Here is a 21,738-nt window from a genome sequence, read left to right on the forward strand (position 1 = left end):
ATCCCAAATAATCAATATTTGCGGGTTTTCGTCATTAAATTCAATTCGAGTTTTAGAGATTCAATTCGTTCATGTTGGGTTTCTGGGATTCGTTGTTGGCATATTTTCACCTGTTTAGTCATTAATCCGTCGTTGTTCATCATGTTTAATTCGTTTAGTTAGTTAGTTTAATTAATCATTCATTAACATCGACCCTTCACATAATTAATCCGTTTATTTCCGTCTCATCCATGTTTTACTGTTTTATGGCCTCAATCATATGTAAATGATTCATTAATCACTTTCATCCGAGTCTAATATCGTAATCAATCCTTAAAATTAGCGAATAACATTAACGGTTTGCAGTTCCGGCTTCACAGCCAGAACTCACCCTTGGAACAGACGCAAGAATCGCCGCGCTCTTCCAAAGGGCGCAGATGCTCGCTGCGCTGTTCCAGGGTGAATTCTGTCCCTGAACCCCTTTTCTGCCTTGACCTAGTTTAATTAGCTACGTATTAATCAACTAATATCTGTATTATCACCTTCTGATCTGTCGTGTTTTATTCTTATTTCTTTTTTATCAAATTATCCGTTTTAAGAGTATTTTCGACATAAATCGCCTAATCCAATGTAATTATCGTAATTTTCATTATTGTAATTTATAATTATTGTATTTCTTTTATTGTTTGTATGTTTCCGCATGTAAATGAACCTTAAATCTCAACTTCGACCCAAATTGTGTGCTAAATTACATGTCAACCGACTTAGTCTAATTCTCACATGTTAGGATTAATCTATGGATGTTGCATTGCATGCATATAACCGACGATATATCGAGTACGAATAAACTTCCCTAATCATTAGTAGAGGCCGCTATCGAGGCGGGCGGGATTAGGTGTTCGATCAAAAGAGCTTCCTAATACGTACCCTCACCCCTTACTCCAGATCTCCGTGAGCACCCGTGTTCATTGGCATCTACGAGAGTCATTCTAGACATAGAATGCTAAGGGTAACGATTGGTTAGTGTTCATGTCACTACTTTGTGTCTTGACATGACACGAGGTATTCGAACGGTTCCAATTTCCCATAAAAATTGGTGGCGACTCCATACAAAATGCAAACGCTTGTTTTCGAGCCCCTTCACCAAGCGCCCCCGTGGGCGGCCCGCTGTCCACAAATGTTACGTATTTATTAAATTATACTCCGTATTAAATAAGTACGGTTATTTGATTCTCAATTTATTTTAAAAAATATTTTGATAACAAATTTAAAATGTAAATCATTACACTTATTACGAAAATTGGTTTCAATTGAGTATAATTTTCATTATATTAGTTGAAATATTTTGATATGTATATATGCTTTAAATGAGTATCTCACCATGTTTTATGTTCAAGTGAAAAAAAAACATTTTGAGAAAGTAATTAGATCCATTGAGCAACCAAGCAGAATATATTCGTAAGAGTTGTATTTATAAAGAAAAAAATTAAAGATAACTACTAAGAGATACAGAATAATTTTTTTATAACTGTGAATGAGCAATATTTTATTTTTGTTTTTTTTTTTGCATGATAACATTTTTTTTGTGAAAAAAAAAATTCGATGACCTTTACCAATATCCGTCCCGCCTAATTCCAATTCCAATTCCATGAGTTTCCCAAATGAACCACTACTACAGATACAGGCTATAACAACGGGTAAAAACCGTTGTAAAAACAAAAAGCGGACGTTGTTAAAGCGGCCGTTGTAAAAGGTATTTACAACGGTTAGGTTATTTACTTAAACCGTTGTAGAAAGTATTCACCACAGTTAAAAGCCGTTGTTTTAGCGTGTAAGCCGTTGTGGAAAGTGTTTCAAAAATTTGGTGGGAATAATATAACAACGGTTCTTAGTTTAATAACCGTTGTTGTAACTTTCCCTCCAAAATTGTGAAGACTTTTAACAACGGGTATATGATACATACCCGTTGTTGAAATTTGTAGTAACAACGGTTCTTAGTTTAAAACCCGTTGTTGTAACTTTCCCTCCAAAATTGTGAAGACTTTTAACAACGGTTCTTCGTTTAAAACCTGTTGTTGAATATTATGCGCGGTATTTGTGAAAGGTATTCACAACGGTTTTGTTTTTAGTAACCGTTGTGAAAGGTCTTCACAACGGCTTTTTTTTAGTAACCGTTTTTATTACGAACTCCTAATGTTTTTAAAAATTAAATTTGTTTCATGCCATTCAAAAACTCGCATATATCAAAGAAGACCATATACCAAAGACCAAGACAAAGATAAATCACGGTTGGGTTCATCGAACTCAATAGATTCAATTCAACCACAACAATGAAAGATCATATATATATATATATATATATATATATATATATATATATATATATATACTTACAAGGAGTTAAATTTACATGAACTAATCATTCCCTAACTTCAACAAAAAATTTACTAATAAGCTGATCTAAACTCTGAGTATCATGCATTTCTATTTTCTAAGACGTATTTGCCCAACATGTCCCTTACCTCGTCTATATCTACACTTGAGTATTGCTGAATCTCTGGTGACGGGTTGATTACATACTGCGGAAAAAACAAATTAAAGACAAGACATTATTGTAACAACATCAAATACTGCATAGCAACATCAAAAAAGTAATAAACGTAACACATTATTAAATTACTAACCTTTTCTGGAATAAGGATATATCTTCGCCTAATAATCTCCAACATGAACCGACAAACGTAGTATCCACATTGTATGCTATCCGGCTGGCGAGGGGCCTATTATTACATAAAACCAAACAGACGAGAGAAGGCTCACATCAGAATCTTGAACTTTAGGTATTGTATTAGTATTAAACACAGATTTTTGCACTTAATGTATTGTATTTGAGCACGTACCCCTGTTATCGTAATAAAATCAGGGCCATCATCAGAATCTTTAGTGGGTTGATCCTGCTCGTTAGCTCTTCTCTTCTCAAAGGCTCTTTTTTTAAAAAAAAAAAAAAAAAAAGAGGCAGACACTCATTTTTTTAGGGACAAAAATAAACTTTTTTCTATAAATAAAAATTGAAACTTAATGTTATTATAAATAAATCAGTATTATAAACTTACTTATTAATCAAGCGCTTAAAAGTCTCGCTTGGTGGATTATGTAAAGAGTTCAACCAAAAAACTTTCTTCTTTGTCGGCATGATGGCTGCTAGCACCCAATGAGTCCTACATCAAGAGACATCATCATTATTAACAAGTACATATATTAGTTATGAAAATGCAATTGTAGGGGGAAACGTAATATTAATTTGTTTATTACCCTTTTTCATTATAAGCGGCAAAAATCACTTCTTGGTTGTCGCCAATTCTTTGAGCAATATAATCTACTCGATCTTGAACGAGAAATCCGAATAAATAAAGATAAAACATAGGGGCACAGAATCCGTGTGATTGATCAACTGGAATCTTCTTCTCGGGATCACTCTCAATTTCAATATCCTACATTATTACGGTATTAATTCCGGTATTTAAAACACTATCTAGTAGTCAGAACGAATATTAGAATATGAAATTATTTATTAAGAAACTTACTTCATCCAAACAAATAGGTGTGCCACATCAATCTGGTCTAGGCCAGCCCAAATGGCTAGCATATCCCATGACATAAGTGCTTCGCGCTCAACCCCTAGAATATCCTCCTCGAGCGGAATAACTATCAATTGCTCGGTGGCTATGCGACGGCAAGCCTCCTCATGCAGTTTCCTCATCGTCGCCGTTCTTACTTTTTGCATGTAATCCTTCCCAGTTTATTGTGTGGAGTTTAAACTCCTAACATCTTTCAGGTCGGGGAAATAATGATTCTTTGATTTTGTGCTACTACCACCAGCCTACACATGTAGATAATTAAAATAATAAAAAATCCAATGGTAACATATCCTAGTTGGAGTAATAAAAATAAAAGCGTACTTAACTAAATACCTCGTCAACCTGCTCTTTCAATGATGAGGTAGTAGTAGCAGGTATGACTGAGGACTTAGGCTTATCAGTCTTTTTTGTCCCCTACACAAAATTACCATGCATGCTTTTTAGAAATACAGACAAAATATAATTAAGGGAGCGAGGTTTTTAAAAAAATGGAGAAGTTAATTAAATATCTCATCAAGTTGTTGTCTGGACGAGATAGTTGGCATGTCCGGGGACTTAGGCTTATCCGCCTTAACCGGCTTTTCTGTTCCCTACACATACAAAAAATTTCCATGCTTTTTAGAAATACAGAAACAAAAAAAATTAATGGGAGGTTTTCATAAAAATGGAGAAGTTAATTAAATACCTCATCAAGTCCCCGGACATTAGGCTTACCCGCCAAAGCCGGCTTTTTTATTCCCTACAAAAAAAAATAACATATAAATTTAACATATAAAAACATTCAACAATTAAAAATGTAACATATATATAAAGGTATTTCTTCTAACCCCAACTGCTATCGGCTTCTGAGGCAGAGACAACCGAGCCTAGTAGATGTGAGTTTCAGGCCATTGGATGAAACTTCCAACCGCATCTCCCAGAATGGTAATGTCGTCACGAACTGGGACAGGCAGTTGACAGTTTTCATGGCCTGGAAAGACTGTAGTTATCTCTACTTTTCTATGATTCGGCAAAAGTTTTTCGCCATGAACTACTACAGTTACCGCGGCTGATTTGGTGTGCATTTCTACGAGACCCCGGCCAACACGCACATTTGGATTTTCGAATTTAGGGTCAGCAAGAATAACTACTACCCTCTTGTTTACGGCCTGAAGAATATACACATACATTATTATATCCCAAAATTTAATAGAATTCATATAAATTTAACTAATTAAACACTTCATGTATGCATACCTTACTGAAAACAGGGAACTGACTTGAAGGGGATGTATGCTGTTTTCCATCAGCCGTCTTCTCAAGTTGCATCTCCTTTTCAGACCCATTATTTACCTAATAAAATTAACCAATGGCACGATGTCAGAAGTTATAGCATTAGAGTTGGCAGGGAACACACCCACTGATCTTAGCCAAAAAAAGAAAGAGAAGAAAAATAAGGAAGTATTAGGTGGTACCTGATCGGCTTTAGTTGTTACAGCTTCAAAAGCATTAGGTACCTGATCTTTCTGAATCTCGTTGACCGATACTTCCTTCTCAGCATGTATTGCCAAGGTAGTACTGTTCTCGGCCTCTTGACCAATCTGTTGTACCTTATTACCCCCTTTACAAATGACATCCTCCATCATCTTCACTTCTTCTTCGGAAAGCTTGCCTCCAGCATTCAACTTTAGTAGTACGGATGCCATTAACTGAAGCTGCGTGCCAAGAATGTAATGTGTCAGCAATTTTTATCCCAACAATAACATGTGAATTGAACTTAAATGAAAATAATAGAATAAATGGTACCATGTCAGCCTTCTCATACTTAGTCTTCCTTTTCTTCTTTATCGGGGCAGTTGTCCCATAATATTTCGTTACTCCAACCTGTAACGGGACGCCCCTCAAACGACCTGGATGTTTGGGTCGGCCGATCGCTCTAGCAAGAACGTCATTACGACCACTGGGAGTGAATTTCCCTTCTTCTACCTCTTTCAAAACGTTGTCCTATAATATATTAAATAAACTTCAAATTATATTTGTGACTAAAATAATAAAGTTAGTAATGAACTCGTCTTAATAAAATAATGCTTACTATGTTGGCCAACACTTCCTCATCATATTTGTCACGCGACCGGGATCCTTTAGGCGTGTGCCCTTCTTTATAAGTTACATGCCGATCCACCTCTTTCACTCCCTTTGCCACCTACACATTAACATGGTAACATTTATACATGTAAATGTGTATCAATGCAAGTTCAAGTGTGATTAAAAAAATAAAGTCTCACAGGGGAATAACACATGCTACTTACGAGGTTCTCTTCTATCTTTTTGTAACCGCCTCGAGAACCATACCATTTCCCCTTCTTGCATGAAATGTTAGCACGATTTCTTCTGCTAACGGCCTTCAAATAATTATATAAAAGCGCAAGTAGATGAGATAATAAAAAGATTATATAAAGGACTCATTAATTAAAAAAAATGATAGGTAAATCGTTAAAAGGCGAGGATATTTAACCTGAAACTTCTCAGTAGTTCTCATCTTTTTGAAAAGATCTCATTGTTCCTGACTGATGGTGGGACACTTGTTTTTCGGTGGGCTCTTACGCATCTCCCCCGTTTCCTTGTCCACATACAACCAATCCCTAGCAACGTCACACCTCCACTGCCTGTGGACATCCGCTGCCTTATGCATTAAATACTTATCATGGCTTTCATCGGGTATAATAAAGCCTTCCTTTACACGAGCCAAGTATAACTCCGCCAATTTTGGATTCAAACTTCTAACATCATCTAAATCGATAGGCACAAACTGTCTTGTGCAACATCCAATCCAACTGGAGAAATAACCCGCATTTGGACCAGTAAGGAAACCCTTCGAGATCCATGTTATTTCCATCGGCTCTTTAGCGACTATAGCTGCAAGGACTTTCTGGCACTTCGTAGCACCCCTCTCACCAGGCTTATTATCCTCAGGCTTATTATTCTTTTGACTTCTTTTCCGTTTTTCACCCTTGATAATCCTAAAACCCAAATATGAATGATATAGGAAATGAACAACTTAACAACGTACATGCAGAGTATTATCTAAAATCCTAAACCCTGATAGGAATGAAAATTTAAAACAACAGATTGAGCTTCCAAAATCCTAAACCCTAATAAGAGGAGTGAAGTAGATGATGCGGGATGATAAATATAACAAAGAAGACGAAAAACAAACAGATGCATGAAAAAGAAAAAAGATGATCGTCTTAAAGCCCAAATGACGAAACACAAAATTAAAGTGAACATACCTGATGATGATGATGATAAAGAGAACGAGCAGGATGATAAGGGAAGGCAACGGAATCTGGGCGTCGAAAATTGGGCGACGGCCGGCAACGAGAATGTAGAAAGCGAGTAAGAGAGAAGAATTAACTCAGGATACCAACGGTTGAACTGGTGTTGTGTGTGTATGTGTTTGTAAATTAGTTTTTTATTAAGACAGACTATTGACAACGGGTTCTAAAAGGAAAACCGTTGTTATATGTTAATAACAACGGGTCAATATAAGTCAACCGTTGTCAAAACTTTATTACAACGGTTAAAATATACCCGTTGTAATATATTTTCACCAAATTTGCGCCAAAATGAAATATGTCAAAAAAATCAATGACAACGGGTAGGGGTACTACAACCGTTGTTGAAAGTAATAACAACGGGTAATTTAACTATAACCGTTGTTGATTGTAATAACAACGGGTAATGTAACTATAACCGTTGTTGAAAGTATTAACAACGGGTAATTTAAATATAACCGTTGTTATTGTTGAACCTTTTTTTTTTTTTAAATTACTGTAATTCCATTACAGTCCAAACCTGTAACAATATATACATAGTGTAACAAATAATGAAGCACCATATACTTTGCAACATTATTCATAAATTTCAACACCAAAGATCCACATCTAATAATAAGATCAAGAACATAAGACAACACCAAAGATGCATGCATACATCGCATATCTAAGCTACAGGATTTACCATGCCATGCAAATTTGGGAATTTTTATTTAACAATGACCATTATTGATTCACCAATAAATTAAACCATCAAATTATTGGTTTGAAAATGACTCAAAATGTTGGTCGTCCATATCACTGTGTCCTGATGAACTATCTCAGGATCGGGGACGTTTCTTGGATGTCATAGTTTCTTCGTTAACCCAAATACCTTCACCATGGTCATCACGCATATAGATGCTTTCAGTGTCCTCATGATCAGTGTCAACATCGTCGAAATAAGATACAGTGGTAGAGTGATCCATTCCCTAAAAAACGACATCATGATCATCATCACCATTATCGGATGGACTACTCCTTGTACTCCTTATAGACAGTACAACAGACCACTTCTTATCCATAGGATCGGTGACATAGAACACTTGTTTAGCTTGGGATGCCATTATGAAAGGATCATCCTTATTATTGCCAACCTTACCCAGATTGACCAACGTAAATCCCATCTTATCCTTTCGGACACAATGGATGTTGTTATCAACCCAGTTACATCGAAACAAAGGCATGGTGAAATCAATGTAATCTAGTACCAATATTTCTTGAATAACACCATAATAAAGGCACTTTCCCCAAATAGGCGTTTTATCTTTTGAAGTAGCAAAGTGCATTGCCTCAAATTCAGAACTCACACCACTATTTTGCATTGTGCTCAGCTCATCTTGCTCGCGGGTGTAAAAAGTATATCCATTAATGGCAAAACTGTTGTAAAAGGTGACCCTGGCATTTGGACCTAAACCAAGACGTAGTAACCTAGGAGAGATGTCATCACCAGTTTGATCCGTACACTCTAAGACAATATTCCTAAACCACTCTGCAAACGTCTTCGTATGCTCGTTCGCAATCCACTTCTCGGTCTTGTTTGGGTGATCGTATTTGAGCTCATCTTTGTGTTGTTGAATATAAGGTTGCACCTCATCTTCGTTGTTTAGCACATACGTGTGTGCTAAATGCAACATTTCACGTGTCACAATTTTTTCAACCCGGCCCCTAATACCTTTTCCGGTCATCCAGTCACTATGACGATTCTTAGGAACGCCAATCAACTCCTTAGGGGAGAGATGAGCGTAACAATATGAAAGAGCTTCGTCTAAAATAGCGCGTTCAGCAATACAACCTTCCGGACGATACCGATTAGATGTATAGTCCTTGTAGACTTTCATCAATCTTTCGAAAGGATACTGGTATCTCAAGTACACGGGCCCAAGGTACAAAATCTCCCTAACCAAGTGAATGGTCAGATGAATCATGATAGTGAAGAAAGAGGGTGGAAAATACTTTTCCAACTGACAAAGAGAGGTTACAACGAAGTCCTGCAATGAATCCGCGTCATCGGGATCGATGACTTTCTCGCATATGGACTGGAAGAAGAGACAGAATCTAGTTATAGCATATCTTACGTTTTCAGGTAAAATTGAACGAGTAGCCACAGGTAGTAATTGGTGCATCAAAGTGTGACAATCATGTGACTTTAAACCGGTGAGTTTTAGGTCTTGCATCGACACTAGGCTTTTGATATTCGACGAATAACCATGTGGCACTTTAATTCCATTCAAGCATGCACAGAACTCTTTTTTCTCATTCCGTGAAAGGGTATAAGCTGCTGGCGGTAAAAATATACGATTACCTCTCTTCTGTGGTGCCAACTCTAGTCTAATACCCATCATTTTCATATCTTCCCTAGCTGCGGCATTATCCTTTGTTTTACCAGGAACATTGAGAAGGGTATTGATAATATTATCACAGACATTTTTCTCAATGTGCATGAAATCGAGGCAATGCCTGACCTCCAGGTCAGGCCAATATGGAAGTTTATCAAAAAATATGGATCTTTTCTTATACCCACGAGTAGACAATTTAGAGCCGCTCTTCTTCCCATAATCTATCTCAATATGCTGTACTTTCTGATAAACTTCATGCCCACTCAAAATTCTAGGAGGTTGACGAAGTTCTTGTCTTCCATTGAATGCTTTCTGCATCTTGCGATAACAATGGTCATGATACAAGAACCTCCTATTTCCCATATACACATACTTACGAGAAGACTTCAAGTATTCAGACTCGATATCCTCCCCACACAATGGACAAGCCTCTTTCCCATGAACTGTGTGCCCAGAAAGGTCGCCATAAGCCGGATAGTCAGTTATTGTACACAATAACATCGCTCTCAAATTGAAAGTTTCGTTCTTATATGCATCAAATACTTCTATCCCACTATCCCACAACAATCGCAAATCATCTAGAAGAGGTTCCAAATATACATCTATATCATTTCCAGGTTGTTTAGGACCGGAAATTAACAACGACAACATCAAATACTTTCTTTTCATGCACACATATGGAGGTAAGTTATAAATAGCCAACACAACTGGCCAAGTACTATGTTGGCTACTCATGTTTCCGTGTGGGTTCATTCCATCAGTGGACAGCGCTAGACGTAAGTTTCTAAGTTCATTGCCGAACTCGGGATACTTAGCGTCGAACGATTTCCATTGCATACCATCTGCCGGGTGTCTTAGCTTTCCGTCATTTATTCTTCCTGTTTCATGCTAAGTTAACATTTTTGAATCACCGGGATTCGCATAAATCCTTATGACTCTTGGTATCAATGGAAAATACCACAACACCTTAGCCGGGATCCCTTCCTTATCCTTATAACGCCACAACAAACATTTAGGGCAATTGGTTAAGTTTTGATATAATTTCCGATACAATATGCAATCATTTGGACATGCATGTATTTTCTCATATTTCATACCCACTCCTCTTATTAGTTTTTTCGCCACATATGTCTTAACAGGTAGAACATTACCATCAGGAAGCAACTCCTTTATCAAGGCTAAAAAACTAGTGAAACACGTGTCACTCACCCCATTTGCCCCCTTGATATTATACAACTTCACCACAAAACACATTTTTGTGCACTTACAACCAGGATACGAGGGTGCTTCGGACTCACACAACTTCTCATACATGTTGTTAAGGTCATCCCAATTACTAGTGTCATCCCCTACATCTTCAAAAGCAATCGACTCATCATCATTCTCTTCATTATCTATAGACCCAACATTCAACTTCTCTACTTCCAACTCTTCCAACTCAAAAACTCGGCAAACTCGGGATCATCGATTAGCCTTTCGTGTACCTCAACATCATCTTCTTCAGAGTTATTCTCTTCCTCTAATGATTCCCCATGAAAAATCCAACGTGTATAGGATCGACTAAATCTCCACTTTTCTAGGTGTATTTTAACGTCCAAAAAGCCATATAGCTAATATTACCACATCTTTCACAAGGACATGCAATACTAGAAGAACCTTTCAAATTGTTCGAAACGAATTCATAAAATTCAGCTAAACCATCCTTGTAGGTGCGGTCACTCATATTTGCATCAATCATCCAAGTTCGTGTCATTATTCTACATTCGTAATAATAGGCAACTAATTCAGAAAATACAATAATAGGCAAACAAATAAACGAAATTCAGGAAAGCAATTAAGCTAAATTATCAACAAATTAGATAATAACCCAAAAAATCCTATATCTATAAGCGTTGCTAAGAAACATATATATACCTGATTGATAAACACGATGAGGGAGAGAAGATGGCGACAACAGTGACGGAGATGAAGACAGAGAGACGATCAAGGAGGAATGGAGGATGATATAGTAGCAGTACGACGTATTAGCTTGTGTTTGTATTTTTTAGCGTATAGCAGAATAAAGCAATCTGTTGTTCATTCTTAAGATTTTCATAACATGAATAACAACGGTTATTCAGTCTGAAACCGTTGTTAAAAAGTATTAAAAACGGGTTCTAATATAACCGTTGTGATTACTTTTCATAATTTTGCGCCAAATTATTAACAACGGTTAAAATTTATTACAGATTCAACCGTTGTTATTAATTTTTATATTAACAACGGTTTTTCAAGTATAACCTGTTGTTAAAACCAATAACAACGGTTAGCAACACAGAACCGTTGTAATTAATTTTGGTAAAGTTCGCGGTATAAATTCTACAACGTGTTTTGATGATTTTTCGTGAATAAGCGTTGTTAAAGGGCCGTTGTAGTTGCCTGTATTTGTAGTAGTGAACTTTTGGAATTGAATTCAAACATTTTAATTTTTACAATTAAAATCATGAAAATGAAATGAATTACGTTTTTCCAAACACTAACTTAAGAAATTCATCCATTTACGAATATCTTTCAAACTTCAAATAATTGTATCTAACCATAGTTCAGTAACTATAAGAAATTAATTGTATGCAACTAACATGAACATACGCGTATTGCCTTTGTTTCTTCACCCAATACAACAATATATGTTCGATGTACTTATAATTATTGAAATGCCACTAACTATAGATTCAAGATCATATTATTAGCACTAAACTATAAGCACACGCTCCACGCTCCGTATTCTGCAAATGTCGACAATTGTATATTTCCAAGATACAAAGTACGGAGTACATAATAATAATCGAAGTCAAATACAGGTATGTTCAATGTACAAACTTCATGTTGAACACAAAAATTTCTCAAATCTGAATCCACTACATTGTTCATACTCAATGTACATGCACTATAATACTATATATGTGTACATAAAAGCTTCTCTCTTCTGAATTCTCATACAAAAAATTGCAAATTGGGGCTGAGTTGAGTTTCTTTACGTATCTATATATGAAAAAAAAGCAAAGCTTTTCCATTGTTAATGTATGTTTATACCTATGATATAATTATATTACTGCTCATAATAACAAGCCTCTCTTTGATTATTGAGCAACCGACTAAAAATAAGAGAGTGTGAAGATATCCGAGTTCACCTCCACAAGACGACTCAAATTAATTGAAGTATGTAGTTTGATCTTTGAGGAGGTAGTCAAATTGGTAGAGAGTGTGTACTAAATTTGAAATGAGTAGAGCAAAAGCAGGTGACAAATACGGATCTCGGGCCATGGTGAAAGCGAGGAAGCGACGGAGTTGAGTTCGTTTTCAAGAATTCTTGATTTTTCTAGCTACAAATTGACAAAGGGTTAGATTATGTAAGCCGATTGGATGAGCGCATGGATTTTTCTTTCTTTTGAAAAAGTAGCCCATGATAATTTTGCCTATAAGCTATAGAATATAATTAATTAAAAGGTTGATCTAATTATTCAAAAAAAAAAAATCTAACGGGGTTTAATTCATAAATCGCAAGAAATACTATTAGGCAGAACACAATCTTAACAAAAACATATGGTTATTTTGTAGATACACTATTCTTTCCGTTTGTAATGATCATCCACTTTTATTTGTTGTATTCAAATTTTCATAACTCAGTCTGGTCAAAAAATTTTCTAAAAGAGTAAGATTATGAAATAATAATAAAATATTTAAATTTATTTCATTTTCTTTTATAAAATCAACAATATATATACAACAAGTTTTGATAATATCCACGTCTTATAGACCACTTAAAACAAAAAAAATATAACATAGTGTATAATATAACAGATTAACAACGAATAAGTTAACTAGATAAAAAATGGGAAGAAATTAAGTAAAATGCCTAAAAAAAGGAAAGAATAAAAAAAAATACTTAGTAGTAGAATTATCACATTCTACATTTGAATAAGTTGAGTTTGGACCCTATATATTTGATATATAAATATCACATGTTATACATAAAAAATTAAAAATTACATAAATTATATTCATCATTTTGAACAAATATTAATTGATTTGGAACATAACGTATCGTGAAATGATCATATAATTTGAGAATTTAATGTTGATTGTTGCATTATTTGAATAAATTTTATTTTAATTAATATGATGTTTGATCAGTCACAAATTTATTTATAAAACGTTGGATCATGCATAATTAATTACCACTTATTAGTTTTAATTAAAATTTATGTATTTTATTTTAAAACATTGAAGTTAAACCTTAAAAAAATAAATTTGAGAAAAATAATTTTATTTTTATTTATGAGTAAAAATATTAAAGGTCGTATATAAATTATACTTCGTATTATTTTTCTTCAATTATAATAATAGAATTTTAAAACAGGTCGCGCGAAGCGCGGGATACTACCTAGTATTAATGTAAAAGAAGACAACTTTAAAGCTTCAAAAGAAATCTCTCAAAAGAAAGAAGGTATATTTAAAGCCCAAAAAAAAAGAGAAAAAAAAAACAATCCGTAAATAACAAAGAAGAAAGCTCTACAGATCCAAACTTACACAAATGAAAGAATGGAATACTTGTAGAGAAAGCACACAAACTCACAAGAACAGGGAAGTTAAAGACTAAAAACGAAAGTAGTCAGGCATAGAGAAAACCTCTGAACATAATAGTTAACAATATTTTGCTATAATCAAATTAAAACATGATAACGAAACTGAAAAGAAAGTTCTAATAAACTTTCTAACTTTTTAATTAACCCTTTATTCTTAGGGCATCAATAATAAAAGTTTGTCAACAAAGGTTTATGTACTTTTTAGAGGTTTGTTCACAAGGTTTGTTGACAAACCTCTCTATTGTTAGGAATGGGGGTTGAGGTTCATAGATGAGAATGGTTACAATTTTGTATACAGGTTTGTGTTTTTGGTTGTGAATGATAGTGGGCCCGTGTAGTATACTTTTATGAGTTTTGTCTATATTTAAGAGATTTGTCTATTGTTGTATTGAGGTTTGTTGTTAGAAAGGTTTGTATGTTGAGTGATGTGTCATTAGACAAACCTCATTTAGGGTTTGTCTATTGTTAATGCCCTTAAGATGAATGACTAAGTATAGCTTTTAAAGCTAAAATAAAGAACAAATAAAGTTAAATCTTAAAAAGGGTAATGATCAAAAGCTAGATTGAAGAAATGTTTCTAAAAAATGAAATATAAGAAGAGTTTAAAAATAGGCTTAATGCAAATTCTTATTTTAGCCGGGCTATTTTCCGTCTGAAATAAAACAAACTAAATGTAGCCATTTTACGATAAAATGTTTATTATTTGCTTATAAAATTTTACCATTGACAACTTTAGTTATAACATTTTGATTAAATGGTTACATTCTATTTAAAAAATGGTAACATTGGGATCGTTTTATTTCAATCCATTTGAAACAAGACTTATTGTAGACTTGATGGTAAAGTTTAGGGGTTGATGAATCCCCTATTTACTAAATGAATAGGTGAAACTCCAAATTTTCCCGCCTAAAACATGTTTCCTAGAATAGGGTTTTGTATTTTTAACATATAATATACTCCCTATGTATTTTTATATATGACTTTCTCACATTTCGAGACACTCCCTTCTCGCATCAATATCTCTTAAAATATAAGATTAAATATTATGATATGTACACTCATATGAAAGAGTTTTTCGTAAGGAATTTAATGGTACCATTTTTATATTTTTTAAACAAATATATTTTTGTAAATATTAAAGTCAAAGACTTACCTCGTAAATGAAAAATGTCATATATAAAGAAATGTAGGGAGTAGAGATTTACATGGCGGGTTATAAATGGGCATAATCTTTTAGATTTGAATATTTATAACATTCAATATTTCACATTCCGCATAAATTTATCTCCGTTTTTTTATGATAAAGAAATTATTTATTTTTTTTCTTAAAAACTTTATGATAAAAATTCATTGATTATTTATGATAAAAAGTTTCCTCTAAAAAAATATGTTATTAGTAAATATTTATAAAGTAACGTCATTAATTTCTCGGTAAAAAAAACACTTATTTCATGACTTCTTACGATTTAATTTTTTATTTATCAAATCAAAATACAATGATGAGAAACATGAAAAATAGATGAATTTTCAATTTAAATTTCACAAATCTTATCTTTATTAATACAAGAACATTTAAAGCATCCTCATTAACCCACGTCATCATATGCAGTTTTTTTTTTTTTTTTTCTTTTTTCATTTTCGCAAAAAATCAGTAATGGTGGGCCATGTTGAGAATACATGAGAATTAATTGTTTTGGTTGACTTTTACATCCGTGTTTACAACTTAGCAAATATTTTGTACGTTCATTAGTATTATTTTCATTTTTAACAAATCAAGTAAATCAGATAAATGACATTCTAAAATTAGTTACTTTAAAGAATTTTTGGAACAATATGACCAAAAATGTTAGTTAAACTATATCAAGTACATCAAATAAAGTTATATACATTTTTAATTTTGAATATAAATAACATCAACATACACTTACCATCAATATTTTTAACGATTATCATATCAATATCAGCATACCAAAAATATTAAAAATAAGAACTATTCTCAAAAGTTGATTTAAAGCAACAAAAAGAACAAAATGACAAAAATACGAAATAAAAAATACAACAAAATTCTAGCATGAAAATTCATGAATGAAAATTTTAATTACTGTAAAAAGTAACTATTCAAGAGTTTATGAGTAAAGCTGCACATAAATATTATTTGAAAAAATCACTCCAAATAATAATGACACGATTAAAAATGGGGTATTGAAATTGCAAAAGAAAAATACCATATAGATTACTTAACATTCACAAAAATACGAGTAATGACAGGCTTTGGGGACGATCATGATGGGGTTTGGGCCTGAAGCAACGACTATAATAATTAAAACTACAAAATTTACCTTAAAATGTATAATCTTGCCTAATAAAACGGTTATTTGGCTGTATATGATAATAGGGTTGCTATTTTCCAAGATTAGTGTTTAGTTGTTTACACATGTTTTAACAATACGTTGCATCAAAAGTGAAAATGGGTTGACAACTCTAATTTATGAGTGAGTTATGACAATGAAAAATGTATATATAATGAAGAAAATTTTGAGATTTTTGTATTACCATTTACTTATGATTGTATATTGTAACAGCGTTATGATATTTCAAATTTATATAGGTTCATTGTGTTTGAATATAAACTGTGTTGTTAATATTACAATATTTTTAGTACGTCGGTCATATACTTATGTACATATTCAGTACGTAATTGCATATGAAAGTATATTACAAATCAAAAATCTTAAATACGGCTAATCATTATTTTTAACATTATTCAAAAATAACAACACATGAAACTGTAACCGTGCAATTTCCATGGAATTAAAACTAATAATACACTAAAAAGTAAAACTTTATGAATACCGTGCATATAGATAGAGATTAAATTAAAGTACTGTATGAATTTATGATCCACAATAACCGCGAGACCGGACGAGAATCCAAACGAAAATTTCTAAAATTCTAGGTATCTGACGCTTTTGTGCAGATCCAAAATAGGGCAGACATGATCAACTGCCAAGTGCCAATCGACCGTCTGTCAATAAGTTTACAACATTCCAAATTGCAAATAAATGAAGATATGCAATTGTCAAGTTCATGTGGATCGCATCATCGCAGGTAACTTATGTGAGCCCTATTTTGTAAGGTAGGTCACTGTTTGACACGTGGGTATAGTCTAGTGGATTATCAAAATAAAGCCATGTTGTGATTAGCCAGCATACCATGTGATGCGGTCTACCATATGCATGAGTCCCATTCTTATTCGGGTAAGGTAATAAGAGGATGTTATCATCTCGGTATTCCAAGACAATAAAATCGTAATTATAATTAAAAAACATTATATATTAATAACAAGTTTAATGAACTACATATGAATAAATGAATAACAATTGTAAACTATGTCATATACAATTCACTAGTAGAAAAAACCCTTATAATGACGGTCATAAATGACCTTTTTGTGGCGATTTTTACAGATTTTGGGTGCGCCGTCTATCACAGGGTTGTTTATACTTTGCGGCGGTTGTACAACCGCCACTATAGCTCGCCTATAGTGGCGGTTATGAAGCAAAATCGTCGTTATAGACTTATATAAAACGACGGTTGTAGACAAGAACCGCCATTATAACTCAACTATAGTGACAATTATTGTTTGAAAACCGCCACCATAGGTATATCAATAATATCATTACACCACTACATGTTTTCTATGACGATGGTGGTTGTAACAGAACCACCACTAAAGGTAATTATAACACCGGATGTTAGTACAGAACCGTCTTTAAAGGTAATTATAACGTCGGTTGTTTGGTGAATAACCGCCACGATAAATAGTTTTTTTTTTTTTTTTTTTTTTTTTTTTTTAAAAAATAAAAATTGCTACCAAAATTTTGGTAGCAATATCCTAGAGATTTGACGATCCAAATAGCAAAATGAACAAACAATACATACAAGAGGATGACAACCAACAAACTTTTGTATCGTCCGACCCAACAAATTAGTATTGCTGATGTTTAAAAAAATATACATCCAAGTGTATAAATAATCACATACACGCCTTAGTTAATAAACTAATCAACATTACATGTTCTCTAAAATTTTGATAGCCCACACCTCTTTAACATCTTTTATCTTGTCAATTAACATTGTTGAATCTCCAATAATAAATTTAGAAAACCAGTAGTAAGAAAAACAACCTCAGCATTATTAAAATCAACATAAGACAATATAAATAGTGAACTATCGATCCACCTTATGATCAGCATCACAATGACTTCATAAGAGACGCGTACTAATATAAGAAAATCAACCTTGTTAAAAAGAATGCATTCATGAACAATCATAATCAGCCTAATGGTAATCTCCTGGCTTATTTTTTTGTTTCCAACATACATGGAAGAAGCTAAAAAAAAAGTCCCTAATTAAGCTATTAGTTATAGATATAGACAGCCAAAAACCTGGTCAAAATCCACGAGCAGTAGCCTCTCTAGTCCAGATCTCAAAAGCATTGATGGAGCTTGACTACCAACCCCTCCGAGACCGATGACCACAACATAAGATTCTGTAACTCTCTTTTGGCTTTCCAGACCAAAAAACTGAATGTTCCCAAAAGAACGAGCAAAAAAATTGATAACAAATGAATCAATCTTCACACAATGACACCATTAAAGTTTCAACCATAGATTAAGCTCGAGTGTACATATATATATCAAGGCACACACTTTCATTTCTAAGAAATGCTCATAGGAAAGGAAGTTCTGATTTATATGTCATAAATTCAATCCCGTCATTGCCTACTAGAAGAAATAATACTATCGGCTTCTCTCGAAATATTGTTCCTTTTAAAAGTACCTCCTTCCTACAAGTTACTTAATCTTATCAAAAGAGAAACTCCTCCATAGAGGAATGTAATGTCCCCAATGAGTAAAAATATAAGCACGGCTAAAAAGAAACATTGCTCATGTCTGACTAGTCAAGCAATTACTCTTTAAGGGAAGTCAAGCTAGCTACCTGGTCTGTTGCTCAGAGATTATTTCATCTTTCAAAAGATCTGGCATTTCTTGAGTGCTCATTTTATGATTGAAGCATCCATTTTAATCAGACTCAGAGAGCATATTTCTGTCTAAAGAGTAACAAACCATTAATTAACAGATCATACAAAGGCAATAAAACCACTAATATCTTCAAGTAAAGAAATAAGGCAACAGTCATCCAGACCATATGGTTAGCAAATAATTTACGCTTTTAGAGAAATCACATGAAGCCAACAGCCAAAATCTCTTTGATACAATTCTACACTTTCTGAGTTATTTTAATAGCTGCAGCACGCTTATACATTTTTAAGTTTAAACAATACTTAGATAAGACTATGTTACCATTGATCATATCAATATATCATACTATGCAAGTTTTTAGAAGTGTAGCTTTAAGGTAGGCTTTTAAGGTTTTGACATAATATAGTCCCACAAAAACTCGGTAAAGGACTAACATGAAAAGCTTGTAAACTATAATGATATGACCATACGGAATGGTAAGGCATCCAAGTCCAAGCCTGACTAGGTTGACTAGCTTTTCCTTCTCCAAATTATTTAGGTGGAATAATATTTACAACTTTCTTTAATACTGAAAAAAAAAAAATCATCTATAGCTCTAAAAAGGTTAGAGAACAGCCAGAGAACTTTCTTTTTACACAAGCTGCATAGCCATTAGAGAACATAGACAAAATAAAGGAGGCACCAAGAAAGATTGACCAACTGATGTGAATATGCATTGTAGGTAAGATGGTGATTGGTAATTATCAAACTTTAGAGAGGAAAAAAAAACTCACCGTCAAATCTAGCTACCTCTGCACTGTAGCCCTTATCTTCAATCCTTCTGCAATTAAATAAAGCCATAAAATATTTAATTAAAATATCTTAAATCGATATATCTATAGTCAACACCTAAATTATGAAGCAATTAGCTTATAAAGATCAATTCAAGTAACTGAAAAGTCAGTAGAAATGGGCGAGTATCACTTTAAGGAGTAAATCTAAGTTGCAACATGTTCTGACGCATTGGAGTATAACTGTATAAGGGGCTTCAGAAGTAATTCAAAAATTAAAAGTAAGTACGGTACAATGTTTGGAAGATGAGAAAGATATAGAATAACTAAGCAATGGGGAAACCACTTCCTACATAAGCAACTGAAAAAACTATTCGAAATGATCCCATCTGTTCTCATTCATTTGGCATAGTTCAAGTGATAGACATGTCTCAGTGATAAAATATGGTTATTATAATACAAGAAGGCGAGTGTATGCAGGAACATATAATAGAGGTTAGGATGATTTGATCATGTAGTGTAATTAGTAGCTGGTCTTTCAGTATGTTTCATCCAAACATGCTAGTATAGGAGGATTAACATTAAATCAAATGCACAACGACTTCATAAAAGACACATACTAATATAAGAAAATCACCTTTGTTAAATAGAATTCATTCATGAACAATCAGAATAAACGTATTGATACCATGCAACAATCGTATGTGTAAAAAATACAGCTTGAGCCGAAATCAAGATCTAAGAGAAAATTAACATAAATAATGCCAACTTTTTGAAGCAAATCAGAGAGCAAAAACCTTTATCCGTAACTTTGGAGAAAACCAAATCAGCGAAGGTAAGAATATGAACCCTAGATTAAAAATCCATATGACCTTGAGGAAAAATTGCAGACATCTGCCCAGTGTATCAAATTCATTTAAATGAACATACTATCTGATTCATACACGATTAGAAGGCTGAAACGAAAAAAAAACGTGAGCTTAGATTTAGTAAAGGAGGGTATGCATCAGACGTGTGGCCAAATTGAAAAGCGCAAATCGAATTCTAAACCAATTAACATAGAAAAACTCATAATTCAGACAAAATGGGCTCCGAATGATTAGAATGTTTACATAGTTTATCTGTTCAAACAATTTATGGCACTACAACTCACAAATTTACTCCCATTCAACAACAATCTTACATATAAACCCTAAAAATCAAACAAAACTAACAAGAATTGGTTAGTAATTAGATGAGGAATTACCTTTACTGCTCAGAAATCATAGGAAACCGCAACAATCGGCTTAGGAATCTGTATGAACATCAGTCGTTGCTACTCGATTTTCACCGATAAAATTATAAGAAATAGGTAAATCAAGAGAAAAGAAGCGAAAGAAATCAAGGTACCTGGGGCCGCCAAAGATTATGCCACCATCGGGTTAAAACCCTAGATAATTGGAACCGTGATATACGAATTATGGTGACAATTGTTGTAAAACCCTATAAAAAATGAGAGGAATTAGGGAAATCAGAGAGAGAAGGTTGAGGGATTTGAAAGTAGGTCGAAAATGAAGGGTGTGTGGAAGTGATTTGTGTGAGATTGATTAATAGATACTGAAAATGGAGGTTTGATTTTTGCGTGAGATTGATTATAGCGGTGATGAGCAATAATGAGGTGGTAACTTACCTTGGATATTGAACGAGTCTGGTGAAATAGATGCCCAGTTCACGATTGTTGACGGAGGCGGGAGAAGGAAATGGACGGTTGCCGACATCATATTTGCTATCTATCTATCTATACTATCTATCTGTACTATATAATTAAAAGACTACATTAACACATTTAATTTTATTCCACATCATTTTAACACATTTAATTTTATTCCACATGGGATTTGTACATTCATTAGTTTCTATCATTTTTATCTATGGAATAATAATTAAATCTACACAATATAATATAGTTAAAGGCTAACTAAAGCATTGACATTCTTATAATTAATTTTA

At 33.6% G+C, this 21,738-nt stretch overlaps 2 long non-coding RNA genes across 4 annotated transcripts; both read right to left on the bottom strand.

The window, feature by feature from the left end:
* Positions 1-2,527: 2,527 nt before the first annotated feature.
* On the bottom strand, positions 2,528-2,969 carry LOC141615138 (uncharacterized). The gene is made up of 3 exons (XR_012529653.1): positions 2,880-2,969; positions 2,664-2,759; positions 2,528-2,558 (listed from the first exon to the last, which is right to left on the bottom strand). It is a non-coding gene; the product is annotated as an uncharacterized LOC141615138 (long non-coding RNA).
* A 14,938-nt stretch (positions 2,970-17,907) lies between these two features.
* On the bottom strand, positions 17,908-21,502 carry LOC141615139 (uncharacterized). 3 transcript variants are annotated; one of them, XR_012529656.1, is made up of 6 exons: positions 21,419-21,502; positions 21,139-21,231; positions 20,996-21,064; positions 19,753-19,799; positions 18,936-19,047; positions 17,908-18,520 (listed from the first exon to the last, which is right to left on the bottom strand). It is a non-coding gene; the product is annotated as an uncharacterized LOC141615139 (long non-coding RNA). The 3 variants fall into 3 exon arrangements; XR_012529655.1 differs by having other exon boundaries at positions 17,908-19,047; positions 20,996-21,043; XR_012529654.1 differs by having other exon boundaries at positions 17,908-19,047.
* Positions 21,503-21,738: the final 236 nt, after the last annotated feature.

Source organism: Silene latifolia, chromosome 11 (genome assembly GCF_048544455.1).
Source record: "Silene latifolia isolate original U9 population chromosome 11, ASM4854445v1, whole genome shotgun sequence".
Classification (NCBI taxonomy): Eukaryota; Viridiplantae; Streptophyta; class Magnoliopsida; order Caryophyllales; family Caryophyllaceae; genus Silene; species Silene latifolia.